Consider the following 13,110-nt stretch of genomic DNA (forward strand, 5'->3'; position numbering starts at 1 on the left):
TATTGTGTGAACCTCCCCCTCCCCTCCTTAGGTATAGACATGCCGAAAGACTCTGAATTTATAAAATAATATTTTTAAGAAGAAAAAGAATTTAACTGTGAGCCCACATGTTAGTTCGAAATAAAAACCAGGTTTGATAGGGCAATCCTATGCATATTTTCTTGGAAGGAATCCAAAGGGCTGACTCCAGGGCACTGTGCAGAGGATTTGAGCCTAAATGATGTTCCCTTTAGACTCTCAGTCGGTGTTTGAACTGAATATCATGAGATGGTTTTGCAAATCCAAACCCATAGCTCCTTACATCTATCGTAGGCATTTCTTCTTCTGCATTAACCAGTTCCATGTCAAAGAAGGCCAGCATCAAGAAGACAAACATCTTCATTTCATTAACAGCAAAAAATCGCCCAGGGCACAGTGCACGTCCACCACCAAAAGGCATACTGTAATGCTTTAGCTTATTCCCATTCTTGTAGAACTCCTTTTTTTATCCTGTCGTGGGTCACAAACCTGTCGTATTTGGAAGTGTGAGGGTCAGGGTGGATTTCTGGATCTGTTTGCAGTGCAAGAAAAGGCGACAGCACTAGATCATCACCTTTCCGGAAAGTATATTCTTTGCCATCGGCCATCTTAATATCCATTTCCTGCATCACGGCTCTGAAGAGAAGACCAGGCACTTTCAAGCGCAGAGTTTCCTCTGTTGTACTGTCCAGAAGAGGAGTTTTGATCATATCCAAGGACACGTTGATGAAGGGGCCGCCTGCCTCGACCTCCTGACCGCTCTCTCTTAGAACTCTCTCCACTTCTTCCCTCACTGCCTTCATTGCTTCTGGATATTTCAGGAGATACAGAAGAATCCAGAAGGCAGCATGGACAATGTTAGTTTGAGAGACCCAGAAAAGCATCAGCTGAAATTGAGTCCGCGTCTTTTCTGTAATCCCAGTCTCAGATAACTGCTGATCTAGCTCAGCTACCCAACTGCTGATGCTGTTCCTTTGATACAACTTTTCGACTGAGAGAATGTCCCAGAAGTACTTCTCCAATCGCTCTGTCTCCTTCTTGCTCAGAGGGTCTATGGTGCCGGTGACCATGTGGGGAAAGAAACGGTCAAATTTCTGAAAATTTTCCAACAAGTTTTCACCTTGGGTTAATTCATTCTCCTTCGCATTTTCTTTGCTGTCTACATCTTTGTGTGGCTCATTGCCAAACAAAGTCAGAAAAGAGGCTTGGAAGAGAGTTTTGTAGGTAAAGTGGAGGACTCCCTCCTGCCGCCAAGATCTTTTCCCCTCACCTGAATCCTGGCTGAGAAGCATCACGGTCTTCAACTTCTCCATCATCACCTGGTTCAGGACAGGCAGATACTTCCCTCCGAGATACTTATCACTGATTTTTTAAAAACTATGTAGCTGAGATTCTGTGGAGTGGAGGCCAAAAACATTACGTGACACCATTGATGTAAATTTATGATAACCCAGCCCTTGTTTTGATACCTTCATTAAGGGTTCATAAGTAGAAGGATCAATCAAAAAATGCATGTAATTGCCTCCGAGCAAAACTGTGAAAATATCCCCATGTTTCTTCCGCATCCTTTCCAAAAACTCTTCAGGGCTCCGAATGAAACTTAGCCCGTGTTCGAGCCATGGAAGGAAGCCTTTGTCCAACGGGGGTTCCTTGGGTTTCCTCTTGCGAAATGCTCCTATTTTATGGAGTCCCCCAAGTAGGGTTGCCAAGAGGCACGCTAAGAAAGTGAAAAGCACAGTTTCCCAGAGAGTCATTGCTGATGCACTGGAGGAAACACTGCAAAAGAATAAATGGATCCACAGGTTTATATGAATCAACCAATCAGATGGCAAATCAGGGTGGGGTGATCTAATCCCATTTCTAAGAAGATACAGGCAGTTGCAGTTTACCTGTTGCTTTATTTATTTATTTATTTATTTATTTATTTATTTATGAAAATATTAATATCCTGCCCTATATCACAATGATCTCAGGGCAGTGTACAGAAAAAAATCATACATATAAAATAGAATAAATATACAATTCTAAAACAAGTTAAACCATTACTATGTTAAAACATATGAAATTTTAAAACAGTAAAATCTAATTAAAAGATGACAGCGTGAAGGCTGGTGGATTTAGCCATCGAAGGCCCTGTCAAAAGGTCATGTCTTAACCTGGCACCGAAATGAAACCAGTGCCAGTCAGGCCTCCGGGGGAGGGCATTCCACAGCCAGGGTGCCACAATAGAGAAAGCCCTCTCCTATGTCCCACCAAAGAATATATCTTTGAAACAAACTTTAAAGTAATCTTGATAGGCTGGAGTGCTGGGCTGAAAACAACAGAATGAAATTATGGGTACCACTAGATGTTAGTGATAATAGACAAGGCTGAGAGTTACATGCACCACACTACCCTCAATCTGCAAGTCAAGTAAAAAGAATGAATGTTACCCTAAAAAGAAGATTAATTAAGATTTGTAACTCAACCAACCTGAGTTGGCCTACTGCCTTGCCTTTAGTCCTCCTATCTATTAGGACAACTCCCAGGCAGCCTTTAAGCCTATCTCCTTATGAAATTTTGTTTGGTAGGCCCCATCCAGGAAGAAGAGAATATGCAAGGCCCTATGTGACTCTGATGGGGGTGGGGGGATGAAGATCTAACAGCTTGTGTTATCAAGTTCCAGGTACAATACCAGAAAATCCAGAGGTACGTCGGAGATGCTCAAGCCTTACTCCTTGATGTTACTGTGCATTCTTTTCAACCCAGAGATGAAGTTTATATAAAGAATTCCACTGCTGAGAAACCCCAAGACCAGTGGACCAGACCTCATCTGGTGCTGCTGACCACCCACACCGCCCTGAAATTAGAAGGAGAATCAGCTTGGATACACTATACCCAGTGTTCCAGAAAAAAAGGTCTTTCTGACCCTACAGCAGTAGGGGGGGGATGAAACTGAGGACTTCTCGCCACCAAGGAACAGCACCGCTAGCCCTACCCCAGACCCCCCGGACGTAGCAGGCCCAGAAAAAGAAGCAGAGGAGGAACAGGTTCTTCCCCGCAACTGTAACCATGGCCACAGCTAGACCTAAGGTTTATCCTGGGATCATCCAGGGTTCGCCCCTGCCTGAGCACTGGATCCCCTGTGTGTCACCTAGATGAACAGGTTTGACCCCTGGACGATCCAGGGATAAACCTTAGGTCTAGCTATGGCCTAAGACTTAAGTGATTTCTCAAAATTGCATAATTTGTCTGAATGGTGGAATAAGATCAACAATCCAAACTGTGCTGATGAAGCCTTTAATAGTTGGCCAGACTTTATGAAAGTGGGTTATTACAAACTAGCTCCAGAGTGGGAGGTGGGATATGTCCATCAAATTGATCCTCTAAAGTTGAAATTTAAGAAGAAAAGTAATTGTAGATAAAATACTTGCTAACTTGTCTTTGTATCTTCCAGACTACCTTGATAGTGTGGGCACGTCCAATTCCAAGGAAATGGTGGGGAAATTCCCAAAAGGAACGTACTATTTCAGAAATCCTTGTACTGTGAATTAGCAACTTTTTGGAAGCCCCAGAGTTTAAGAAGTCATGAAAACGTTCCAGGGCATATTTGTGGCTGGCATTTACCTGCTAGCGATATGCCTGTGTCTAACTGCCCCTATCAGATGACCTGCAGCTTTCAAAGCAATGAAAAATGAATGATTCATGGTGCGTTCCAGTGTTCCCTGTAAAGGGAGGTCTTTGTATTATGCAAAAAGAAAAGAAGGAAAGCAGTATAAATGTAAGATCTTCTGTTTGCCATATAATCTGGAGCACACAAGTTATAGCCCCCCAAGAAGGAACTTAGAATTGTGAGAATTACACTGCTGTACCTTAGGATTGATGCATTACTAGCAAAATCTTAGTACCAGGGGAAAAGAAAAGAATAAATCTGAAAAGCAGTCTGAGCAGTATCACTTTAGTTACAATGATTGCTCGGCTTCATAGAACCCAGGATTTTTATGGTGGATATGTAGGCAATATGCTTATAAAGTTGTGCCAGCGAATTGGACTGGTTGTTGTTATCTAAGTACTTTACTTCCACCGATGTAGGTGATGCCTTTGCCCTCCAAATGTGTCAAAAGAAGCATTGATACATCTTTAGAAGTTATTGCACAAGGCTCAGGACAATCTTGGCTTCCTAATTTGAGTAGACTAAAAAGAGCTTTTATGATGTTTATGATTGTTATAATGCTTGTGCTTTGTTGCTTTGCACCATGTATAGTACCTATGGTTCAGAAACTAATTTCCAGTGCTGTTACATCTCATGCTTATTGGACGGTCTCCACATCAGAAGATGACAAATACGCAAAATTAAGAGAATGGCCTGAAAGAGGCCAAGCCTGTGTGGAAACCTCGCAATAAGTGACCCTATCAGTAAGGAATTACTGAAGTGTCAAAAGGGAGGACTGATAGAAATAATAGTTAACTAATAGTTAACTGTTCTCTATCAGAAGACAAGCAGTAAGGCAAACATGCAGCCTAAGCGAAGAGACCACATATACAGTTGGGGTCAAGAGGTAAGCACGTTATCTGGAAAGACCCGTCTTGCTCAGTCAACGGACAATACACAATGGGTTTCTGCTAAGGGGAGTGGCTGGAATGTTAGTCTATGGGCTTCTTGTGGAAATATACCCAAGCATGCCACTGTATAACCAAATATGATGTAACAGGTTTGCCACACAGTATAAAAGTCCTGGATGAGAAGCATTCGGGGCTGCTGCTGCTCCTGAATTTGAAGCAGGCAGTCTTTTCGCCGTGGAAATAAAGCCAAGGCTTTGATCTTACCCTGTGTCTATTTGTTATTTGGTTCCGGCGGCTAGACACGATCCGAGAGAGAGAGAGAGAGAGAGAGAGAGAGAGAGAGAGAGAGAGAGAGAGAGAGAGAGCTCAATTTGAGGGCTCTTACCACAAGCAATATGATAATGGGATCAGTTACCTAGGGAGGTCGTGGGCTCTCCCACACTAGAGGCCTTCAAGAGGCAGCTGGACAACCATCTGTCAGGGATGCTTTAGGGTGGATTCCTGCATTGAGCAGGGGTTTGGAATCGATTGCCTTGTAGGCCCCTCCCAACTCTGCTATTCTATGATTCTATGACCCAAATGCAAAACACCTTCAAATACAAGACTGTCCTTATAAAATAGAACATCTGACAACCCTGGAAGGGATGATTAGTCTATGTCAATCATCCCATGTTTCATTGCTTGATGATTCTTAACTGTATGGTTTCCCGTGAGAGCTCTTGTATTTGAGAAGTCAGTCAGTTCTTTGTTGTGTCTTAGCAAATAGCCAGCATACGCAAAGTATTTGAGAAGATGCAAAAGAATATTAAAATTCGCTGAGGTGTTTTTTTTAAAAAAAATCTCTAATGGCTTTTTGCTTTTACAGAGAAGAACACACTGTCCTCCTTTGATGTTGTGTCTTCTGGTGGATTTCCCGTTGCCGTGAGCGCCCTTCCCACTCTTCCTGCTGATGCCAACACTGGCAAGGAGAGCGTGAGGGTTGTGTGGGTGGTGGTGGCAGCAGTGCAGCAGGGAGGAACAACTCCCTCCTTCCTTGGAGTCATCACGCCGTGTGAAACCTCCACACTCTCCTTGCTGGTGTCAACAAGGCTGACCACCCACCATGGCTTGTTTTGTCATGTGGACCAGGTGATAAAGTCCACCAAGTATGCTTGCTAAGAGGGATGCAAAGAAAACATAAAGCACAGTTCTAGGGTGACCCTATGAAAAGGACGACAGGGCTCCTGTATCTTTAACAGTTGTATCGAAAAGGAAATTTCAGCAGGTGTCATTTGTATATATGGGGAACCTGGGGAAATTTCCTCTTCATCACAACAGTTAAAGCTGCAGGTGCCCTGCCCTCTTTTAAACATGGCCACTCTAGTATAGCTCCTGCACCTTTAACTGACAAACGGCGACGCCCACCCACACGTTCTTAGGTCTCTGAGACCGTGGAAAAAGCGAGCCTAAAGTGTAGGGCAAGATCCCGGGGTAAGGGGAACATGCATCTCGTCGAATTTACATGTTTGGCAAGTTATATAGTTGTGGGCAACTCAACATAATCATTCACTTTGCAACATCAATTGGAAGTCAGGCCAGCTGGCAGATTTGCTGCTGCATGCAATCTCCCACGCTTACTATCGACACCAGCAAGGAGAGTGCAAAGAGAAGCGCAGCAGCAGTGGGGAGGAGGGGACCTTTTTTCCCTTCTGCAGGATTCCGATGTTATGCAAACTTCAGCTGTGATCTGTGCAGATTGTGGTTGTAATTTGTACAAATTACAGCTGCCATGTGCAGAACACCTCCGTTTTACAAAAGGAGAAAAAGGTCCTGGATTTTGGGAACAACCCCCACCTCACCTGCCCCCTTGCCAGCCCAGCTCGCAAAATCCAGGGATGGAGCGAAAACTTGTCAGGACCTAAAAGGACCAGTTTCCCCCTGCAATGGAGATCCCTTGTTGTAGGGAGATGTAGTATTGGGAGGAGGGGTGGCAGAGGTGGAGAAAGATGTGTGATAAGATTAGAAGTGGGTCCCGTCTTTAAGGTTTCGAGTTAAGGACATGTTTAGCCTGGAGAAGAGAAGGCTGAGGGGAGACATGAGAGCACTCTTCAAATACTTGAAAAGTTGTCACACGGAGGCGGGCCAGGATCTCTTCTCGATTCTCCCAGTGCAGGACAAGGAATAATGGGCTCAAGTTACAGGAAGCCAGATTCCAGCTGGACATCAGGAAAGACTTCCTCGGTGTTAGAGCAGTGTGACAATGAAACCGATGACCTAGGGAGGTCGTGGGCTCTCCCACTCTGGAGGGCTTCAAGAGGCAGCTGGGCAGCCATCTGTCAGGGATACTTTAAGGTGGAATCCTGCATTGAGCAAGGGGTTGGACTCAGTGGCCTTATAGGCCCCTTCCAACTCTGCTATTCTATGATTCTATGATTCTATGACCCAAATGCAAAACACCTTCAAATACAAGACTGTCCTTATAAAATAGAACATCTGACAACCCTGGAAGGGATGATTAGTCTATGTCAATCATCCCATGTTTCATTGCTTGATGATTCTTACCTGTATGGTTTCCCGTGAGAGTTCTTGTATTTGAGAAGTCAGTCAGTTCTTTGTTGTGTCTTAGCAAATAGCCAGCATACGCAAAGTATTTGAGAAGATGCAAAAGAATATTAAAATTCGCTGAGGTGTTTTTTTTTAAAAAAAATCTCTAATGGCTTTTTGCTTTTACAGAGAAGAACACACTGTCCTCCTTTGATGTTGTGTCTTCTGGTGGATTTCCCGTTGCCGTGAGCGCCCTTCCCACTCTTCCTGCTGATGCCAACACTGGCAAGGAGAGCGTGAGGGTTGTGTGGGTGGTGGTGGCAGCAGTGCAGCAGGGAGGAACAACTCCCTCCTTCCTTGGAGTCATCACGCCGTGTGAAACCTCCACACTCTCCTTGCTGGTGTCAACAAGGCTGACCACCCACCATGGCTTGTTTTGTCATGTGGACCAGGTGATAAAGTCCACCAAGTATGCTTGCTAAGAGGGATGCAACGAAAACATAAAGCACAGTTCTAGGGTGACCCTATGAAAAGGACGACAGGGCTCCTGTATCTTTAACAGTTGTATCGAAAAGGAAATTTCAGCAGGTGTCATTTGTATATATGGGGAACCTGGGGAAATTTCCTCTTCATCACAACAGTTAAAGCTGCAGGTGCCCTGCCCTCTTTTAAACATGGCCACTCTAGTATAGCTCCTGCACCTTTAACTGGTGTGATGAAGAGGAAATTTCACCAGGTTCCCCATATATACAAATGATATCTGCTGAAATTCCCATTTCTGTGCAACTGTTAAAGATACAGGAGCCCTGTCCTCCTCCTTTTCATAGGGTCACCCTACACATTTCCCCAGAAATTGATTATGGCTGTGCTGGCTAGAGGAAACACTGCCTACGGAAAAGAACAGATGACAAGGGCCTGAGCTAGACCTACCTGGTCTAGCGTGATGGAGGGGTGAAGATCTTGCAATATTTTTCTTGCGAGATCTCCACCTCTGTTTAAACGCGGCGTGCGGTGACTTCAGAGGGCGAGGATGTCACGGCCACCATTTTGTTTGTTTTTTATTAAAGAAGAAGAGCACACAAATGCTCGTACGCAAAAGGTGAGGTTTTTAAAATTTTAAATTAATTTCCCCGCTACCCCACCCCACCCCCGATGGGCCTCTGCACCCCGTGCGTGGGTCCTGGCTCCTCGCAAGGAACTGGGACAAACGGCGACGCCCACCCACACGTTCTTAGGTCTCTGAGACCGTGGAAAAAGCGAGCCTAAAGTGTAGGGCAAGATCCCGGGGTAAGGGGAACATGCATCTCGTCGAATTTACATGTTTGGCAAGTTATATAGTTGTGGGCAACTCAACATAATCATTCACTTTGCAACATCAATTGGAAGTCAGGCCAGCTGGCAGATTTGCTGCTGCATGCAATCTCCCACGCTTACTATCGACACCAGCAAGGAGAGTGCAAAGAGAAGCGCAGCAGCAGTGGGGAGGAGGGGACCTTTTTTCCCTTCTGCAGGATTCCGATGTTACGCAAACTTCAGCTGTGATCTGTGCAGATTGTGGTTGTAATTTGTACAAATTACAGCTGCCATGTGCAGAACACCTCCGTTTTACAAAAGGAGAAAAAGGTCCTGGATTTTGGGAACAACCCCCACCTCACCTGCCCCCTTGCCAGCCCAGCTCGCAAAATCCAGGGATGGAGCGAAAACTTGTCAGGACCTAAAAGGACCAGTTTCCCCCTGCAATGGAGATCCCTTGTTGTAGGGAGATGTAGTATTGGGAGGAGGGGTGGCAGAGGTGGAGAAAGATGTGTGATAAGATTAGAAGTGGGTCCCGTCTTTAAGGTTTCGAGTTAAGGACATGTTTAGCCTGGAGAAGAGAAGGCTGAGGGGAGACATGAGAGCACTCTTCAAATACTTGAAAAGTTGTCACACGGAGGCGGGCCAGGATCTCTTCTCGATTCTCCCAGTGCAGGACAAGGAATAATGGGCTCAAGTTACAGGAAGCCAGATTCCAGCTGGACATCAGGAAAGACTTCCTCGGTGTTAGAGCAGTGTGACAATGAAACCGATGACCTAGGGAGGTCGTGGGCTCTCCCACTCTGGAGGGCTTCAAGAGGCAGCTGGGCAGCCATCTGTCAGGGATACTTTAAAGTGGAATCCTGCATTGAGCAAGGGGTTGGACTCAGTGGCCTTATAGGCCCCTTCCAACTGTATTATGATTCTATGAAGGTAGGATCCAGGCCTGAAAACTGTGTTACTGACCATGCAGAAGGTTGCTGCAAAATGAAAGAAAAAAGATTGCTTCATCTCCTATATTCTCATTTATCTAAGCAGGAATGTATTTATTTATTTATTACATTTATATCCAGCCTTTTTTCCTCGAAGGAACCCAAGGCAGTGTACATTATCCTCTTCTGAGCTCCGGCTATTGAGCGGTATAGAAATGTAATAAATAAATAAATAAATAAATAAATACCCTGTGAGGTAGGTTGAGCTGAGAATCTGTGACTGGCCCAGAGTCACCCAGTGGGTTTCCGTGGCCAAGTGGGGACTAGAACCCGGATCTCCCGACTCCCAGTCCAACACTTTAGCTACTACACCACACTGGCTCTCCTGTTACCTGGTTTCTCGAAAGAGAAGTCCTGGCAGGATCACAAAATATCTACACTCATTTGATTTTTCTTGTCAGGGATGAAAGAAGTTTGTATCACATAAGTTTCAAAGCTGCAGGAGCTATACTAGAGTGACCAGATTTAAAAGAGGGCAGGGCTCCTGCAGCTTTAACTGTTGTGATGAAGAGGAAATTTCAGCAGGTTCCCCATATATACAAATGACACCTGCAGAAATTCCCTTTTCAATACAACTGTTAAAGGTACAGGAGCCCTGTCCTCCTTTTCATGTGGTCACCCTATTAGCATGTCATTTGAACAGGGTCAATGAGTCTAGTGATATCTTAAAAAGTAACGTATTGGGAGGGGGGCATAAACGTACTTCTTAAGATGCATATAACATGATCCCCTAAGGCTGCAATCCTATGCATGTTTAGACAGAAAAACATTACCAAACAGAAACAAACAGTTACATAGAGACCATTTCTGTAGGGTGACCATATGAAAAGGAGGACAGAACTCCTGTATCTTTAACAGTTGCACCACAGAAAAGGGAATTTCAGCAGAAGTCATTTGTATATATGCAGAACCTTTGAAATTCCCTCTTCATCTTAACAGCTAAAGCTGCAAGAGCCCTGCCCTTTTTTGTATCTGGTCAAGAGTGCTCAGCTCCTGCAGCTTTAACTGTTGTGATGAACAGGGAATTTCACCAGGTTCTGCTGAAATTCCCTTTTCTATGCAACTTGTTACATGATGTGCTCTCATTAGACCTGTGTACAAACTTGCACTCATTCTAACGAAACCTACACCTGCTTATAAGGAATCTTTAAACATTGGCAATACGGCATCTGTGGCTAAGTAAGACGATTCTTACTCAAAGAAATCTACATCATTGAATAGGATAACACCACAATGGGACATTTACTGAGGTTCAAACAGATACAAATGCACAAGCTAGGTTTGGGGAAATTAGCTGAGCAAGTAGAGGCTTAGAAGTAGTTTTAAGACTGAGAAGGAGACTTTCTGAGACTTAGAGCATACACACACAGCAGGGGAAAGAGTAGAGTGAATCTCTAAAAGCAATATACTTTTCCCTGGGCTGGAGCCCTTTCCTGGAGACATGAACTAGTGAGCGTTATAACTCCTGGTCTCAAGTGAAGAAGAAAGAAGGAGCAGGAGCCTGACTCAGCAATTTTTGCAGCAGTGTGCTAGCTTACTGCAGGGTGGTGGTGATGGTAAGTAGGGGTGTGCAAAGACCCCCCGATCCTCTTCACACCTGATCCGCAAATTGCGGATCGGGCACGCTCCGCCCCGCCTCGATCTGCCAAGGGGCCGCTCCGCTCTGCTGTGGAGCTCCAGCTCCAAATCGGAGCTCCGCAGTGACGGGGAGTGGCGCCAGGTAAGCCCCCTCCCTCCTCCCCCTTACCTGTGTCCATTGCGGCCCATCCCAGCTTCACTAGAGCCCACCGCGGGCTCTAGTGAAGCTGGGATGGGCCGTGACGGATGCAGGTAAGACCCCCTCCCCCTTACTTGGCTCTGCCACTGTCGCAGAGGGCCAGGTAAACCCCCTCCCTCCTCTCCCTTACCTCCATCCGTCCACGGACCTGCGGCTGCTTCAACGGAGCCTGAGGACTCAACTACACCACACTGCTTCCTGCTCACAGAAGATGCCTCTACATGATTTAAGATGCCTCTACATGATCCTTCCTGCACCACAGCTCACCCAAGTCTAGGTCCCCCAGCCTTCTAGCATTTTCAAGGGACTGTAGGAGGCTGCTATAAGAAGGAGGGGTAGAGAATAGGGCTGTGCATGGACAACCCGCTCCGCCCCGCCTTAATCCGCCTAGGGTCTGCTCCACTGCGGAGCTCCGGCTCTGATTCGGAGCTCCGCAGTGGTGGAGGGTGGCGCCAGGTAAGGCCCCCCTCCCTCCTCCCCCTTACCTGCTTCCGTCCCGGCCCGCCGCCAGGTTCACTAGAGCCCGTGGCTCAACCAGGAACTGTAGGCCCCGCTTGCGGCCTACACTTCTGGGTTGAGCTGTGGGCTCTAGTGAAGCTGAAGACGGGCCACGATGGATGCAGGTAAGACCCCCCCTGCCCCCTTACCTGGCTCTGCTGCCGTCGCCGGCTTCACTCCGCAACGCTCCGCTGATCCGCTGATCCTCTTCGCCTCCGCCTTAAGGGGAGGCGAAGCACCCCAATCCACTTTTGCTTCTCCGGTCTGAGGAGAAGCAGAGCATAGCCCTAGTAGAGAAGTCTGTTTCTCTCGCTTGGGTCTGAAAAATCCCTTAGACTCATTTAGTGCTTACTGTAAATATGAAAACTTGGCAATAAGCTATTCTAAGACCAAGAGAATAGTTTTTGGTAGTCACAATCCTACGCATAGATGGATTTTGGACCAACATGTTATTGAACAAGCCTGTTCATTTAGATTCTTGGGCCTTCTTTTCAGTGAGTCTCTCTCATGGAAAGGGCAGAGGGAGGCTGTGAAACCGAAGGCACAGAAAACTATTGGGGCTTTAATGAAGTTGTATTATAACAAAGAGGGACAGTTGATTGAACCTGCCCTAAAAGTCTTCAACATCACAGCAATAATGCAAATGCTCTGTGGGACTGAAATTTGGGAGTTTGGCAACACCTGGATATTATGCAGAACAATTTTCTTTGAAAACTCTTTTCTCTCCCATCTGGAATTCCCTGCAGCTGTTCTGCATACAGAATCTGGAGGGCCATCAATTAGGGCAAGAAGAGAGTATTCTCAGTTAAAATATTTTAGATGAATTGACACCTTGCCAAATGAACATGTTCCATCTATGAGTTACCTGGAAATGAACAAAAATTGTTACTGGATGGCAATATTCCAAAAGCTCTTGCACAGCTATTACTTTCCTGAGGTGAAGCCCATCCTTGATATAGATAAGAAGCAACTGGGCTGAAAACAATAGAATGAAATTTAATAGGGATAAATGCCAAGTTCTACATTTAGGAAATAGAAACCAAATGCACAGTTACAAGATGGGGGATACTTGGCTCAGTAATACTACAAAAGAGAAGGATCTTGGAATTGTTGTAGATCGCAAGCTGAATATGAGCCAACAGTGGGATATGGCTGCAAGAAAGGCAAATGCTATTTTGGGCTGCATTAATAGAAGTATAGCTTCCTGTAACTTGAGCCCATTATTCCGTGTCCTGTACTCTGAGAGGATTGAGAAGAGATCCTGGCTCTCCTCTGTGTGACAACGTTTTAAGTATTTGAAGAGTGCTCTCATGTCTCCCCTCAATCTTCTCTTCTCCAGGCTAAACATGCCCAGTTCTTTCAGTCTCTCTTCATAGGGCTTTGTTTCCAGACCCCTGATCATCCTGGTTGCCCTCCTCTGAACCCCCTCCAGCTTGTCTCCTCCTTGAATTGTGGAGCCCAGAACTG

The 13,110-nt window shown here is 45.6% G+C and overlaps 1 protein-coding gene and 1 pseudogene across 1 annotated transcript in view; one reads left to right on the forward strand and one right to left on the reverse strand.

The window, feature by feature from the left end:
• Positions 1–13,110, forward strand: part of LOC134396357 (7-alpha-hydroxycholest-4-en-3-one 12-alpha-hydroxylase-like) — a 210,086-nt gene that overhangs the window by 16,018 nt on the left and 180,958 nt on the right. The gene's annotated exons all lie outside the window — the stretch shown is intronic.
• Positions 230–1,750, reverse strand: LOC134413408 (5-beta-cholestane-3-alpha,7-alpha-diol 12-alpha-hydroxylase-like; annotated as a pseudogene).

Source organism: Elgaria multicarinata, chromosome 1 (assembly GCF_023053635.1).
Source record: "Elgaria multicarinata webbii isolate HBS135686 ecotype San Diego chromosome 1, rElgMul1.1.pri, whole genome shotgun sequence".
NCBI classification, from domain to species: domain Eukaryota; kingdom Metazoa; phylum Chordata; class Lepidosauria; order Squamata; family Anguidae; genus Elgaria; species Elgaria multicarinata.